Here is a 15,400-nt window from a genome sequence, read left to right as displayed (position 1 = left end):
GGCCTGATGGCTGCGGGGTGTCGGGCTCACCTCCCGGCTCCCTTCCCTCCGACAGCCGCTTCCGTCGGATGCTTTCTTTGGGTGGGGTTCACGCACTGCAAGGACGCGTGAGGTTCGGCCCGCGGGCGTGGATGCGAGGCGGAGCCGGGGAAGCCCCGGCCCCCGCTCGGCCGGGGAGCGCGGGGCGCGCCCGCACCAAACCGGGAGCCCCCGCTTCAAACCGGGGCGGTGCGGCTGCGGGCGGCCCGGGGCTGCCTCCGCTCGAGGGGCAGCGGCGAGAGCGCCGGCACCGGGAGCCCCCCGGGCGGCGCCGGCGCGGCCCCCGCCGCCTCTCCTTCCCCGCTGCCTGCCGCTGCTCTCCCAGCCCCCCTCGCCCGCCCCGTGTCCCTTCACACCCCGCAGAAATCCCTCCCCAGCCCCGTCCGCCCCCGCCCCCAGCCCCTGCCCGCGCCGGGGTCGCGGAGTGCCGGCAGATTGCGGCGGGGGGCCCCCGGCTGGAAAAGGGCCGGGAGGGCAGCAGCCACTGGAGGACAAGCACGCGGTGCCTTCTGGAAGATGCTCCTTTGCAGTAGCCATAAAAGACCAGGGATAAAGACAACAGAGATCCTGGTTTCCAAGCAGTGGGAGAAGGGAAGACACCAATATTTTCCTTTGCGCTGACCTCGCGAAAGGTGCCCCAACCTCACTGCCAAGGAAAGGCCAAACCACCCCAAAATGTTTGAGCATGTGCGGGCTTTTACATTAACAATTCACACTTGGCTCTATACATATTTAAATTGGGACATTATTAAGCTTGTGCCTATTCAGACATATGCCCCTAGCAGGGATGCTGGCTCCTCACATTTTCTTTGTGGTGTTGGAGATAGTGGAGACAGAAGAAGAAAAGTGTATACATGCGTGGTTCCCAAGAAAGTGGATTTCACATCCCTGCATAGATAAAACACCATTCTTCCCAAGTGCTATAGGTAAATCTGATCTCAGAAAGACTGATGTCCTAGGCAATGATTTTCAGAATGTTTCCTTTTCTGCCAGCAAAAGCCAAAGGGAAAAGGGTAGCAAGCTCTAAGCCAGAGAGCAAGTCACCCTGTGGGAGCTGTATCCCACAAACAGGCTGGATTCAGCCCTACCAGGGTTCTGGCTCAGTCCCTGCAGACCTGTTCAGAATCTCTTGTTTTAATGAAATACAGTCCTATCCTTCCTGGTGCCTTCACATTCTCATTTTCAGGGCAACAGGATCCTTGCTGTTCAACAGAGGCAGCTAGTCGTGAAGTTTGACGTGTATTTACACAGGAAAAGCGTGACAAACCTCTGGTGCTGCTTATTTTCCTGCTCAGTCTCTACTCTTCTTTGCCCGACTTGTAGCCATGCCTTTTCTGATTTGTCTGTTTTTCTTTTCTACCCCTTCCTTCCCTTTACAACTCTTGACATTAATCTTCCACCCAGTTTTCTTTCCCCGGCTGTTATTCTCTGTCTCCTTGTCTCTCTACCTGCCTTCCTCCCCTCTTCTCCTTATTGAACAGTATTTGGTGCCTCTATCCCTCTGGAAGTCCATTTAGACAATGAACCATAGGATTATGTACTCCTCATGTAGGTTTCCCCATCTGCAGGGTTCCCACTTGCCTCTGAGAACAGATATGGTGAGTGTCAGGCTTTGCTGGAGCTTTGCTGCTGCTTTAGGGAATCCCTGTGAGTTCAAACTGGGTTTTGGAGGGGGCAGAGAAGAAGCAGCCCCAAGGGGCAGTGAAAGACTGTTTCAATATAATATGCTTGATTAATTCCTTCATGGGATTATTCTTGAAAAACAGTGTTCCGATATCTTACAACTCTATTTTGATGAGTGATCTCTCATGAGTAGGACTTTGGTGGTGGAAACATCTCACCAGATGTATGGGTGGAGCAGCTGTGGACTCGGGAAGCTGCTGCTGGTGGAAATGCTGGGGTCAGCATGCTCTGAAGCTCAGGCAGACACTGGCCACAGCAGAGGCAGTTTCTGCCAAGAAATTGGCACTATGCTGGAGAACAAGCAGTGCAGACCCTGAGCTGAGAGGAGGAAGTTAAAAGCAAATGAGATCTTTGTGGGTTTGCAGTAACCGATGTCTGACAGGAAAAGCAAATTCATGCCAGCATAAAGGAAAGCAAAAAAGGAGGAGAGCAGTAGTCAAAAATCCATATTGTTCACTAAGTGACTAAAGCGGTGTCTGACTCCAGAAGAAAAACAGTGTATCAGCTGCAAGAAGAAAAATAAAACTCTTCCTGTCACTCACTCTGAAACTGAGGTTTTGCTTCTTTAGTAATGACTTTTAGGACTGTAAACATCACCTTCTCCTCCCTGCAAATCTCCCTGCTGTTTATGTAATTTTACAAGTTCCATGGTTATTGATTCAAATGTTAATAGTTTGTACTCAGCAATATACCATACAAATGGATTCATCACAAATCAACTTTCTGTAATAAGAACCTTCACTGCAGCTGGAAGTGAGGAGCTGACAGTGTTGCAGAGAGATGCAGCCCTTCCCTTCCCTTCCCTTCCCTTCCCTTCCCTTCCCTTCCCTTCCCTTCCCTTCCCTTCCCTTCCCTTCCCTTCCCTTCCCTTCCCTTCCCTTCCCTTCCCTTCCCTTCCCTTCATAACTTCCTGAGCAGTTTCTGAATTTTCCAGTTTGCACTTCTGTCCTCAGCCTTGTACCTTGTTTTCCCCTCTCCTTGCCCACATTCCAGTGTGGTTTAGCAAAGCAACAGGAAATTCCTTCCTTATACCTCCTTTCTCTCTTCACTTCTGGTTCATTCATTATTCCTGTTGCTGAAGCTCACAAATGCCATTTAGCTTTTGCCACACACCCAAATGACTGGCAAATTCTTCCTATCTCTCTCTTACACATGACAGTTTTCTTCTTCCATCTTTGCCAAGGAGGAACTGTACTTTGGTTATAAAGGTGATGCTGATTTAAGTAACACTTTGTCTTGTTAGAGGAGAAGACCACTTTCCCAGCATAGGAAGAGAATCGAAGTGGAGCTTTTCCTGATTAAGCCTGATCCAATGCACCTGGTGAAATTTTGGAAATTCTTGGGTACCTCCTCAGAGTTCTACTCACATTCCTCCTGATTAGTAGAAGATTATGGGAAGTTTTTGCATGGATATCACCATCAAGAAAGTAAACTGGCAGCAATTTTCCATGAGCCGTTGTCATGCTGATATTTAAGAAGCTAACTCGTAAAATTATCACTATAGCCATGGAGGCTCATCTTTCTTACTCCAAACAAGTTAGAAATCATAGAATCAAAGAATCATAGAATATCCTGAGTTGGAAGAGACCCACAAGGATCAACAAATCCAACTTTCAGAAAGGAGAGTGTGACAAAAAGACCTTGGCAGTGTTTGGAGCTGTCAGAATTTTTGGGGCTGCTTTTTCCCTAGGGCTGTTATTAATTAGGGACTCAACACTGGTCTGTGCTGATTTTCAGCAGCAAGCGGGTCAAACAGCTGCCTAGATACATTCAGTTGCCTGTGACGTGCCTTCAGTAAAAGGCAGTGAGACAGCAGAGTGTAGTCACGGTGGAACTAATGAGCTAAAAGTAGAAAGCAGGAGGGGACAAGAGCAGGTGGCTTTAGCAGGCGGGAAAAGGAAGGTTTATATTTCCACATGCCACAGAGGATGATTTTAGCTATCCGGGTAGGTATTCAAGTGGAAATCCTCTCTGCTGCTAGCCAGACTCAGCAAGAGATGAGCAGAGATGCTGCTCTTAGACCCTGGTTACCTCCCCATATCCATTTCACCAGTCCTGATGGGGTAAATGGGTGCTGAAGCCCAGAACTGGATACATCGACAGCTGCTCTTGGTTCAACCAGAGACAATAGCAACCCCCTTCCTTGGATTTGCTATGCTTCCCTATGCAGTGGGCTGCAACAGAGGCAGCAGCTGCAATTTACTTTTTCCTTGAGAAGTTGTAGAAGGAATTAATTTCATCTTTGGGACACAGACTTTGCCAGAGACAGCCATAATTTATCACCTGTAGCCTCAGGATGACACACTGGGCTGGCTCACAGGCTTGTGCTGATGGGGGACGCAGCTCCTACCTTGGCACCGTGAGGCTGGGCAAGCTGGGACAGCAGGGGGTGGAAGCCAGATGCTCCTCCTGGGTGTGACAGGGATCACCGTGACACACACCACAGGTGCAGGGGGGTTGTGACTGTAGGTCTGTCCCAGGCAAACAGGAAGACCATCAGGACAGGAACCATGAGCTTTCTGCTGCACTTCCAGGGATGTTTTCCCTATGCTCTCTCCTCTGTGTGCTTTGCAGGACAAGTAGGGAAGGACTAAGAAATCAGGTGTTGCAGAAAAATTCATCCAAACCAATCCCCAAAAGAGAGCAAGCTCTTATAGAAGCTGTAGAGGTTTTTATAGTGTCCCTTTGATAAGCATAGCTTTCCTGCCCATCAAACACCTTAATAACTTGGTGCTCATCAGACATCCCACTTACACCTCTGGAACCACTGTTCCTCTAAGAGTGCATGGACTACAGTGCACGGATCCTGTACTCAAATCACCTTCAAGCAGAAAGTGTTTCCAAACTTGTGTAGGATGCAAGGGTACCTTCACAGCACTCAACAGCTAGAGCATTCCTGATGTACTTTGGTATTTTATTTCTATTTTTATTTCTGTTTTAGCCTTCTGCCAAAAAATTAACATAGGGAATGGTTTTATTAATGTAAAAATACATGGCTATCCAAAAGAGTTACCTCAAATGCTTGGAGTGTTGGAGGTTTTGCTTAACTTCACATATCCAGTGGCTGAACTGGGTGCAGAAGCTGAGGCAAAACTGTCTCAACTCAGGAGACAGTGCAGAGGTGGGAAGCCTTCAGACCTGCTCTGCTTATTCTCTGCTAATGCAGCCCAGCCCATCCTCAGGGCAACACAGATCTTCTGCATGGAGAGACAGAGTGACACTGTCTCAAAGGGGATATTTGGTCATTTGGGTTGCTTACTTTAGAGGGTAACACCTGTGACACCTTGGAAGCTTGCTGTTCAAAAATGGTATTCAGTGCTTTTTCAGGGCAGAGGAGGGAAAGGCAGATGAGTCTCTACAAGTGATTAGTCCGGGCAATGTGGACTTGGAACCAAGCATTGTCATTTAGAAGGTTACTACACTTTATATAAATAAAAACTGTTGAGGATGGCTAAATCTCACTAGTTTTGTTTAAAAATAAGAACATAAATAAACATTACAGACTGTTTTGCCATTGTTCCCAGTCTATTGCTCTAGCGAGTCAGAAGAAGCTGCAGTTTTCTCCAGGAAACAAGTTGTGGAGTGGATAAATTCCTGCTCCCATCCTCCTCTTTCCCATCCTGCTCTTCCTCCTGCTTTCTCATTACATCACCTCTGTTTCAGCAGACTAATAGTTGCCACAGGAATTGAAGAATCTGCACCTATTCCAAGACAAAGGGACTTGCCATTAAAATGTCCTTAAAAAACAGCTATTACCAGAAGTTCTGGTCAAGAAAAAAAGATGAAGATGTGTTTTAAAAGATCAGAGAGATTGGATCCAGGCTGGAGCAGATTTTGGTCCTATTCAGAGAAGCAAAAGCTGAGGTCTTGCCCCTGGTGACACAAGGAGTTGCTCCCCATTCACTTTTGCTGTCTCCTGCCAGGAAGGAGGAGTTGCTATGGATTGTGAGTGGGTTTCTGACTGCACAACAGGGGAAAGGAGGCACTATTTTTCTCCTTGTGCCAAAGTGGCACAATAAGAAAAATTTTTGAGTGACTTATACCACCAAGGACAGGACATGAGAGTTCATCTATCTCTGTCAATAACCTATCTCTCATCTCCAGCCTTACTGCAGGAGTCTTCTCTGTGGCATTGTCTGTAGATCTGCCTCCTTCAGATCTCTGTGGTGCCTATCTCATTAAAAAATACCTTTCTCTGACAGTGGCTTTCTTCCCCTGCTAAGCTCCAAAGCTGATGTTAAAGCTCTCCATCTCCTCAAAGATACATTTCTGCATGGGAACCCCGATGTTCTGAGGCAGGTTAGTGCAAAACCATCAGCTTTTCTACTCATTCCTCCATTGAGTTTGGACTCAGGATCCCTTGCAGAGGGATAGGTCCATGCTTAGAAAACAAAGGTTTTGCTTTTAGATAAGTTTTGGTTTGTTCATTTTGCTGCAAATTTTAGAAAAGTTTTCATTTGACTGGTTCCTCCACACTTCCTCCTACTGTGGATACTCCAGCCCTATTATCTACTTAATTCTTATTATATCTTCTTACTTTCCCCTCTTATGCATTAAAGATCTCTTGCCCACTTTCTCATTTCCTACGCATCTTGCAATAGCCAGAAAGTCAGACACTAGTGGCCACAACAAGCATCAGAAAAACTGAGAACTGTAAAATGTTCACTTGTGAAAAAAAATTTTGAAGATGCTAAAGGAAGAAATAAGCAAGTAATCAGCCCACTATGGGGAGTTCATTTAAAAAACAGGCATACCCTTTATAGGTCTAGCAATTTCCCAGCTACCTGCTTCTATTAGTTAATTAAACTGATTAATGATATTCTTCGTCAAAGAAGAATTGCAACAGTCACAAAGAAAAAGACAAGGAGCAGGCAGATGCTGCTTTTGCATCCCTGGTTGTGCAGTTCCAACAGGTAATGGAGATTTCCTCTCTGTGAGTAGCCAGAAATCCACTATTCCCCAGAGAAGTTGTTTCTTTTTGCAGTTTGGGAACTTGGGTAAAATGATTTCATTCAAAGTCTTCTCAGTTTAAGGTTTTGATAGATTCTAGCCAGGTATCAGCCTCTTGATTTCACTCTTCTTTTCTCTCCCCTCAGAATTTCATGTGTGCTCTCAGAGCAGTATTTAACCTGGCTGTGTAAGCACACCAGGGTTTGAGTGAACACTGCTTTTCTGCTTTTGGAGACAGCTGAGATGCACATAGGCACAGAGAGCCAGCTGTCCCTTGGTGCCAAACTATCACCCAGTGTTTCACCTGGACACAGCACAGAGGGGAAGGGCCCAGGTGTGGCATCCAAGCCCCCGTTCTGGCTGACCACTGTGCAGGCTTGCCTGGAGCCACTGCTGTGCTGCAGCATGGCTGGGACTTGGATGAAGGCTCCACTAACTCTTCCTCACTGGGGCAACACAAAATATCTCTCTCAAACTGAAAAGACAAGGTTGGAGGCATGGCAAGGTAGGGGTTAAGCACAGATGGAAGGGGGCAGAAGCAGACACAGATTCTCTTTCTCTGTACTCCCCTGTCAGAGACGAGCACCAGGGACCCTCATGAAGACAAAATTAACTTTTTTATTCATTAATTTCTGGGCTCCTCTGGCCATTTAAAAAGAAATTAAAATGTGGAGCACAAGTAGCACCTTCTTCCCAAAGGATTCAAACAACAGGAGGGCCACAATTCAAACTTTCTGAATACTTCTGCTTCCCACAGCGCAAACACAATACCAGTTACTTCCAATCCTACCTGCTCAGACAGCCACTGGAGCAGCTGGGCTTGCAGCACAGTGCGGTTGGTGGATTTGGAAGCTGCCCTAGAGCAGGTGATGGAGTTGCTGAGTCTCTGACCCAGCACATTTCTCTCCCTCTTCACCTGGGACTGGCAGGGGCAAAGGATGGGGAATCCCCAAGGTGCTCCTGGTTGGCATCGGTTAGTGCTCAGCTGCAGGAGGTCTTCAAGCTTCAACCCCCAATTTTGGCAGCAGTGAAATGGGAGGATATTTTGGCAGCAGAGAAATGAGAGAATGTTTTGTCTTTCCTAGGGCTGTGAGTGGGTAGAGGAGCCTCCAGGTTTTGCCCACAGCAGTCCCCAGATTTCAAGGTGGGGAACAGCTGTAGCACAGGGAGCCCTGTTTGACAGTGAGGAGTTGGGGGATTGTTGGTAGGGGAGAGTGAGCAAAAATCCACCTGGGTCCTACTGGTGGGAGGTTTAGGCTGTATGGGCAGCCTCTGAACTGGGCTGTACAACTGCTTTTTGATTAAATCAGGGATAACCACTGTCCTGAGTGACTCTCATTTCTGTGGTTAAGATCTCAGGTTTCTCTGGTTTTGAAGACCTAAATTAACTCTGTGCTACAATCAAAGATGTGCTGAACTGCAGAAGTTTAAGGGAATATTAAAACATGGATTCTGTCTTGGTGTTTGAGCCTGTGTTTCTAACTGCTCTGCAATGTGCAGCTTGCAGGCAATGCGTGAGTGCTCAGCAAGGAGGGACCTCCCCACCAGTACTGGGCTGGGGACATCACGTGTAGGGTGGGATAAACATGGACTGAAACATGGGGCTCAACCCCTTCCTCAAACTGAAGAAAGTTCTCTGTTCTTACATCATCTGAATCTACACAAGAAAGAATCCTCTTTTATTTTTTAGTTCCAGAACTGGATCCCCTGAAAACTCATCTCCTGTGACATCTGCTTGGGACCAGACAGCCCTTAAGGCTATCCCTGTGCGTGAGGCCACTCCTACGTGTTCTGCATCTGTCAGTAGTAGCTTAGACTTTTTATAAACTTATTTTTCGATTATATCACGTTGTTTAATCATCTTGCACAGATCCTCTTGCAATTCGCCCACCATCTTCCAAAGCTGGAACAGACAAAATAAAAAAACATTGGAAGAAGAGCATTTATTAACTTCATACATGGAAAACTGAGAGCAAATCTTCTCTCCAAGGTTACCCATGTACCCATCCAGTTCTCCTACATTCCCACTACATCACGTGACTCAATCCCAGTATGAATTTTCCATTCCAGGGAATATTTTCAGTTATGTCAATATTTAGTCCAGCTGTTAACTTCCATAAGATTTTTGTCTTTTTATATTTTGAAGATATATTGTTCTTAACTCCCTTCTATGAAATTCGCAGGTGAGTTGATGCATGGGTTCCCTTCTAGCCTCCAGTAGACAGAAATTAAACACAATATATATAAAACAGTCTGGAAATCTAGACTTCGATAGAATCTTTAACTTTTAAAACAATAACCCCCCCCCCCCCGCCCCGCTCTTTACATTCTACTCTGCGCGTGAGCCCAGCACCAGGTATTTTTGGGGTTTTTTTGTGAAGTTTTGCTCTTGCCACCTTTTCTCTCAAGTGCCAGCAGTGGATGTGATGGTATCACATGCACCCTTGGCAGAGCCAGCTGCTTTGGAGGGATATTCAGGGCCACCCTGGCTGCACAGCAACAGCCGTGATTATTTGTGCTACTGTCACGGCTCAAGCAGAAGATTTGGCATCAGTCACTTTAAATATTACTTATATTTGTTGTAAACATATGAAAGACATTTGGGCACAAGCAAGAATCTGGTCTTCAGCTTGGCAAATAACTCTGCTTTATGGGCTCTAAAGAGGCAGCAGGGATGCTAGATGTTCCTTTGGACATGGTCCAGTGGGATGAGGCTGGCATCTTCCCTGTTCAGATGTCCGCTGATAGACAAAGAAGAAAGGCTTTGGAATGTGAAATGCAGGTTAGGACCCGTTATCTCTGCTTTTTTTCCCCCCTCTCTACCAAGAACAGAGCATTCAGCACACTTTCCTATGCTCCATACCTTGCAGTGGGGGGAGAAGAGAGCCAGTGAGAGCAAGAGGTGCTAAGCAGCAACCCCGCAGCACCTGGCTAGGGGCTGCAGCTGGTGAAGTCCGTATTTATCTAATGGGAAACTTGACTACTTGTAATTAACCTTCTTCTAAAGTTAATTATTTGCTCTGAAGGAAGAAAAATATTCATGCCTCCTAGAACTATAAATTGTCAGACTGAAGCTGTATTTGATACAATGTTAAAATCTTTGGGGCTTGGGGTGGTTTTTCTTGTGAAGGCGAGGATAATCGTTTTGGAGAATTTTTGAAGTTTTAATTTTTTTTTAAGAAACCAGTTCCTGAGCATTTACCACACAAAACTGTTAAAGATACAACATAGAAATCCAAATTAGCAGCTCTGCCTGGAAATGAGGATCATCAACCAGACAGAATTCAGCTCTAAAATAACTACGGGATTTGACATCTGGGATTTTTCAGTGTGAAATAGATCACCTTTCTGTTCCCTAGATGATACTCCTCTCTGCCCAATCCTGCACTGAATCCAGTGGTCTGGAGAAAGGGGAAAGCTGACATCTAGATAAAGGAAGAGACAAGAAGTAGGAATGCTGGGAAAGCATGTTAGACTGTGAAAGGTGAGAAGGAGGAGACAGCTGCTGGCTGGCAAAGTCCTCCATTCTGTTGCCATCCTACCACAGTTCAGATCACACCGAAATTTCCCAGCAGTGCACGTGAGAGTCATCAACCGGTTGAATGTTGCCTGGTGAAGGCAGTCTGTGTGTTTATTGTGAGATTAGATACTAGACAATGTTTGTAATGATGTGTGTTGTTAGTATAGTGGAATCATGGATCATCAACAGTGATTTAGCAATCAATGCTCCATGGTTCCTCTCTCCTGCACTGCTGTGGGAGTTAGGCATCTGCTTCCACAGAACTTGTAAAAGACAGTAGATTCACTGCAAATTATTAAATCCCAATATCATACAGGATATGATACCCTACCCATCAGCTACCTTTATCCATCCATCCATCAGGTTATCTTTATCTCCATGAGTTTTACAGGATTTCTACCATGAGACAAAGAGGGCCATCTTACAATTATTGAGGTAGTATTGCAAATACACATCTTCCTCATAACCTTGGATCCACAAACCAAACTGGCAAAAGGCTGGCTGAGAACAGGAGCAAAAATGGAACAGTGAGAAAAAGGGGTCCAGGCAGTCCTTGGTTCCTCCATCTAGAGAGTTGCAAGACTGCACTCCACACAGAACTGACCCATTGTTCTACCTCAGTTTATAGATTTTATTTATTTTAAAGCAAATATAAAGGTCTATACAAGCCCCTGTGATACAGCTGAAAGCTACTTGAGGAGTTCTCTGCCTGTACTTTCCTTTGGGATAAATCGTGAAAGTCAAAGAAGCATGGTAGGAGATTACCTTGTGCCTGTGCTGCTTACCACTGCTGCTATAATCCAAGTATTATGGGGCTGGTTCAGCATGAGAAAATTGAGCCTGGAAGTTTTGGCAGATTCTAAATTACTGAACTTGAGATGCTGTGCAGAGAGTGCATCCTTGTCCTAATGCAGTGCTGGAAGAAGAATGAGGATGGAATCACAGATCAGAACTGGTGGAACTGTTACACCGATATTGGCTCTTGGTAACCACAACTCTCCATTCTTGATCCCTAATGTATCAGATACATTCACAGTTGGAAGGCCCCACCAAAAACAAAGGAAAAAAAGAGAAAAAGGGGGGGGTACAGAGAAACAACTATGTTTTAAGCTTAAAAAATAATCTTACACAGGAAGCACCACTAGCCTTTTGCACAGTGGGACAATTATTTGCACCATAGCATTTACACATAAAGAAAGGTTTGCAGACCTTTGTTGACAAAGATCTTCTTTCATGTTTTGCCAAAACAATTTAGTCGCTATTTGAATGTGAAAGAGATCTACCATTAGATACCAAAAATGTAGCCTCAGTTGCTACCACAAAGGTTAAAAAATCATTCTGTATAAGGTGGTCTCCCACTTCCTCAGGAAATTCAGCAACAGATCTACTGAAGTGGCTCGTAGCCCTTCCAAGGCCATTAGTGTATCTGCCAGTTTTAATGAACATTTCAACTTCTCTATCTAAAGCAATAGAAGGAAAAGTATTAGGGTTTATTTGTTCCAGTTTAATAACAAGATACCTCAAACTGAGAAAGTGTGATGATGATATTTTTTGTGCTCTCTGGACATATCGGCCTACTTAAGGCAAACTGTTTTCTACCTTTACTTGATCAAAGTGTTGTATGCACAAATACAAGTGTATGAAATATAGAAAAAATATGCCTCTGCTGAACCTAACAGTCCCTGCCTGTCTAAGTACAGGTGCAGTGCTACCTGAGAGATTTTATGCAGAAGTAAAATGTCAGCAAGCAAGAAATGGTCTACAGGCACTGCAGGTGAGGTGGCTCAAGTGCATTTTGTGTTCTCCTTCATGCTGCTGTTTAAAAGGTGAGGGCAGTGACTGTGAGAATGAAGGAAATTCATTCACATCATTTGCCCAGCCAAAAAACCAAATTGCTTTTGTAGAAAGCAATAGAAAATGTTTATCCCAGATTGTTTTTCTTCTATGGTTACTCACATTAGCTCTAGAGGACTGCAGCAGCCAAGTGGACTGAGAGCAAAGGGTGGCAGTGGTGTTAAGTCTGCCTGACCTGTTGTTACTTTGTGAAGCCATGCAGCAGAAGGTGCTTTCCCAAAAAGCATGCTCTAGTGGCCTGGGCCTCACCATTTCCACATCATGCAGCACCACAGTCAAATGCTCTGCTGAGTACTGCAATACCAAGTCTTAATGTCATTACAGATTTGAAGTATAGTTACACAGGACAAATGACTAAACAACGGTCTTAATAAACTTCCTCTCATGTACATTGTCTTTATACGCACACCCCCTCTTGGAAGGTATTCTGTCTCCACATATAAACCAGTATGTCTCTTAAGTGTTGTCATCAGGTGCAAATTTTCCATTACATACACAGTCTCAGACTAGCCTGGGTAGCAGCTGTTGTGAACTTCTTGTGGCCACTTCTTGGAAGCATTTGGGAACATGGCATATTTAAGAGCAAGTGTTATCTTGCATTCTCTAGGCTACGCCTAGAATTGAGGCTATACATAAACCTAGATAAACATCAGGTTTGTCTAAAGTCAGTATTTAAATATTCCCTGCAGCTCATTCTGAACTTCAGCTTCTTGTATACTTTGCACAGAGTAATATCAAGTTTTTTTACTTAAGCTGACTTGTCACTCTGTTGGAAAAGTATAGTATTTGTTCAGAGTTCTGACTACACTAATAATTCACCTAGGACTAGAAGTACAAAAATATCTAGAGAAAAGTATGTATGTTTCAGTAGCTGTGTTTGCAGAAACAGTGTAAAAATTACTTTGGCTAATTAATTTCATATACAGAACCTGGAGCTTAAAGAAACAGTGCTCCTAAATCCATTCACAACAAAGCAGAAATGAGACTCCCATTCCTGGGGAGAATACAAGCCACAAAAGTTAAAATAAACCCCTGCTAACCCAGAGATTTCTGCCCAAGTGATCTCAGTTAAAAAAACCCAACCAACCAACAAACCAACCCACCAAAAAAACCCCACCCACAAATGAGGAAACAGCTGCAAATTACACTCTCCTTTTCAGGACTGCCAGTTTTAGAGATGGCCAATTAAGTCCAGCAATTATTCATACATTTCAGACATCTAAAAGTATGTCCAGGACAGTAAGAATTACCACTTTCACCTGTTCTTCAAGCGGACTGCCTTACATCACTGATCATGAAGCACAAAATGAACCATGTAATACAATGCTGCTACCACTGACAACTTTATATGGACTTGTGCTAAGTAGGATGTTTAGGTCAACAGATCTGTTGGAAGCAACAATCCCCAAGCTAAGAATTGCAACACTCCTTCAGCTTCCAGACAACATATTTGCTGAACTGCTCCCTAGCTGGCAAATACAACTTCTCAAGCCTGGACAATTACAGGCCACAAATAGCATAAACTGCAGTAAGTAGCCATCTCTCTCTCTCACTTCCTGTTATCCTAATTCCCTGAGCCTGAATGCCTCCCTCAATCTGCACTGCAGCTACTCCCCATGCTTTTGCATCTGGCTGTTTCTGCACACTGCTTTCCACAATCCACACAGAATGATCCAGGCTGGAAAAGACCTCTGGCATCAAGTCCAACCTTTGACCAATCACCACCTTGGCACTAAGTGCCACAGTGGAACACAACACCTTCAGAGATGGTGACTCCACCACCTCTCTGGGCAGGGAATCCACTCCAATGTTTAGCCCTTTCTGTCAAGAGATCAGAATGTCTGACCTGAATCTCCTGAGGCACAGCTTGAGGCCATGGTCCTCTTGTTGTATCACTTATTGTCTGGAAGAGGAGACTAACCCCCAGTTCTCTACAGCCTCATTCAGGCACTTGTAGAGCAATGCAGTCACCTCTGAGCCTCCTTTTCCCCAGGCCAAACCCCCTCAGTTCCCTCTGACATCCCACACAGGACTTGTGCTCCAGACCCTTCCCCCGCTCTGTTGCCCTTCTCTGGACACACTTCAGCGCCTCAATGTTTTTCTTGAACTCATGAGCCCAAAACTGGACACAAGATTCAAGGCTGACTCTCCAGTGCTGAGTACAGCAGAATAATCACTGATCTTGCCGGCCACACTATCCTTGATCCAAGCCAGGCTGCCATTGGCCTTCTTGGCCACCTGGGCTCACTCCTGGCTCATGTTCACTTGTGGACCAGCATCCTCAGGTCCATTTCTGCCAAGCAGCTTTCCAGCCACTCTGCCTCCAGCCTGTAGCACTATCTGGGGTTGCTGTGACCCAAGTGCAGGACTTGACACTTTACCTTACTGAACCTCAGCCCATCGATCCAGACAGTCCAGATCCCCTGCAGAACCTTCCTACCCTCCTGCAGATCAACACTCCCACCCATTTTGCCATCATCTGTGAGGTTGTTGAGGGTACACTCAATCCCCTCATCTAATCACTAATAAAGACATGGAAAGGACTGGCCCCAGTGCTGAGCTCTGGGGAACCTCTTGAGACCGGCCAACAGCTGGATGTGGCACCATTCCCCTCCACCCTCTGGGGCCAGACATCCAGACTGGCTTTTTATTCAGTGAAGAGTGCACCAGTCCAAACCACAGGACTTCCAGCTTTTCCAGGAGAATGCATTGGGATACAGTATCTATCACAGGCATTGCTGCAGTCCAGGTAGACAAGATCCACTGCCTTTCCCTCTCCCACTAAGTGGGTCATGGGATGAGATCAGTTCAGTCAGGACTTGCCTTTCCTTAATCCATGCTGGTAGGGCCTGATTCCTTGGTTTTCCTGTATGTGTGATGAGACTCAAGAGAGCTGCTCCATAACCATCCTGGGCACCAAGGTCAGGCCAATAGGCCTGTAGCTCCCTGGATCCTCCTTACAGTCCTTCTTGTGCCTGGGTGCCACACTGGCTAACCATGTTTTGAAAGAACAAAACCAAAATTAAATATACCAATAGTTCTTTATCTTGAGATATTGGGACTTTGGTTTAGAGAGAACAATTTTCTTAACGTTTCCTAATTTGTCTGGATCACCAATAAATATTGGTAAATTCATCAGAGTTGAAAGATTTGGCTTCAGTGTTTCAGCTACTCTGCTTTCAACTTACTATGACTTTTCAATTGCAATTTATGGGTAAGACATCATGGATTCAAAGGTATTGAGCAATAACTAATTAGAACTTGTTTTGTCACCAATTTCTCCTGGCATATTCTATCAAACTTTTAAGATGTGTGCTGGTGTTTCTTTTAACTACCTGTTAATAGTTGCTGGCA

The sequence above is a fragment of the Anomalospiza imberbis genome, chromosome 1 (assembly GCF_031753505.1).
Source record: "Anomalospiza imberbis isolate Cuckoo-Finch-1a 21T00152 chromosome 1, ASM3175350v1, whole genome shotgun sequence".
Lineage (NCBI taxonomy): Eukaryota > Metazoa > Chordata > Aves > Passeriformes > Viduidae > Anomalospiza > Anomalospiza imberbis.
This window is presented reverse-complemented; position numbering follows the sequence as displayed.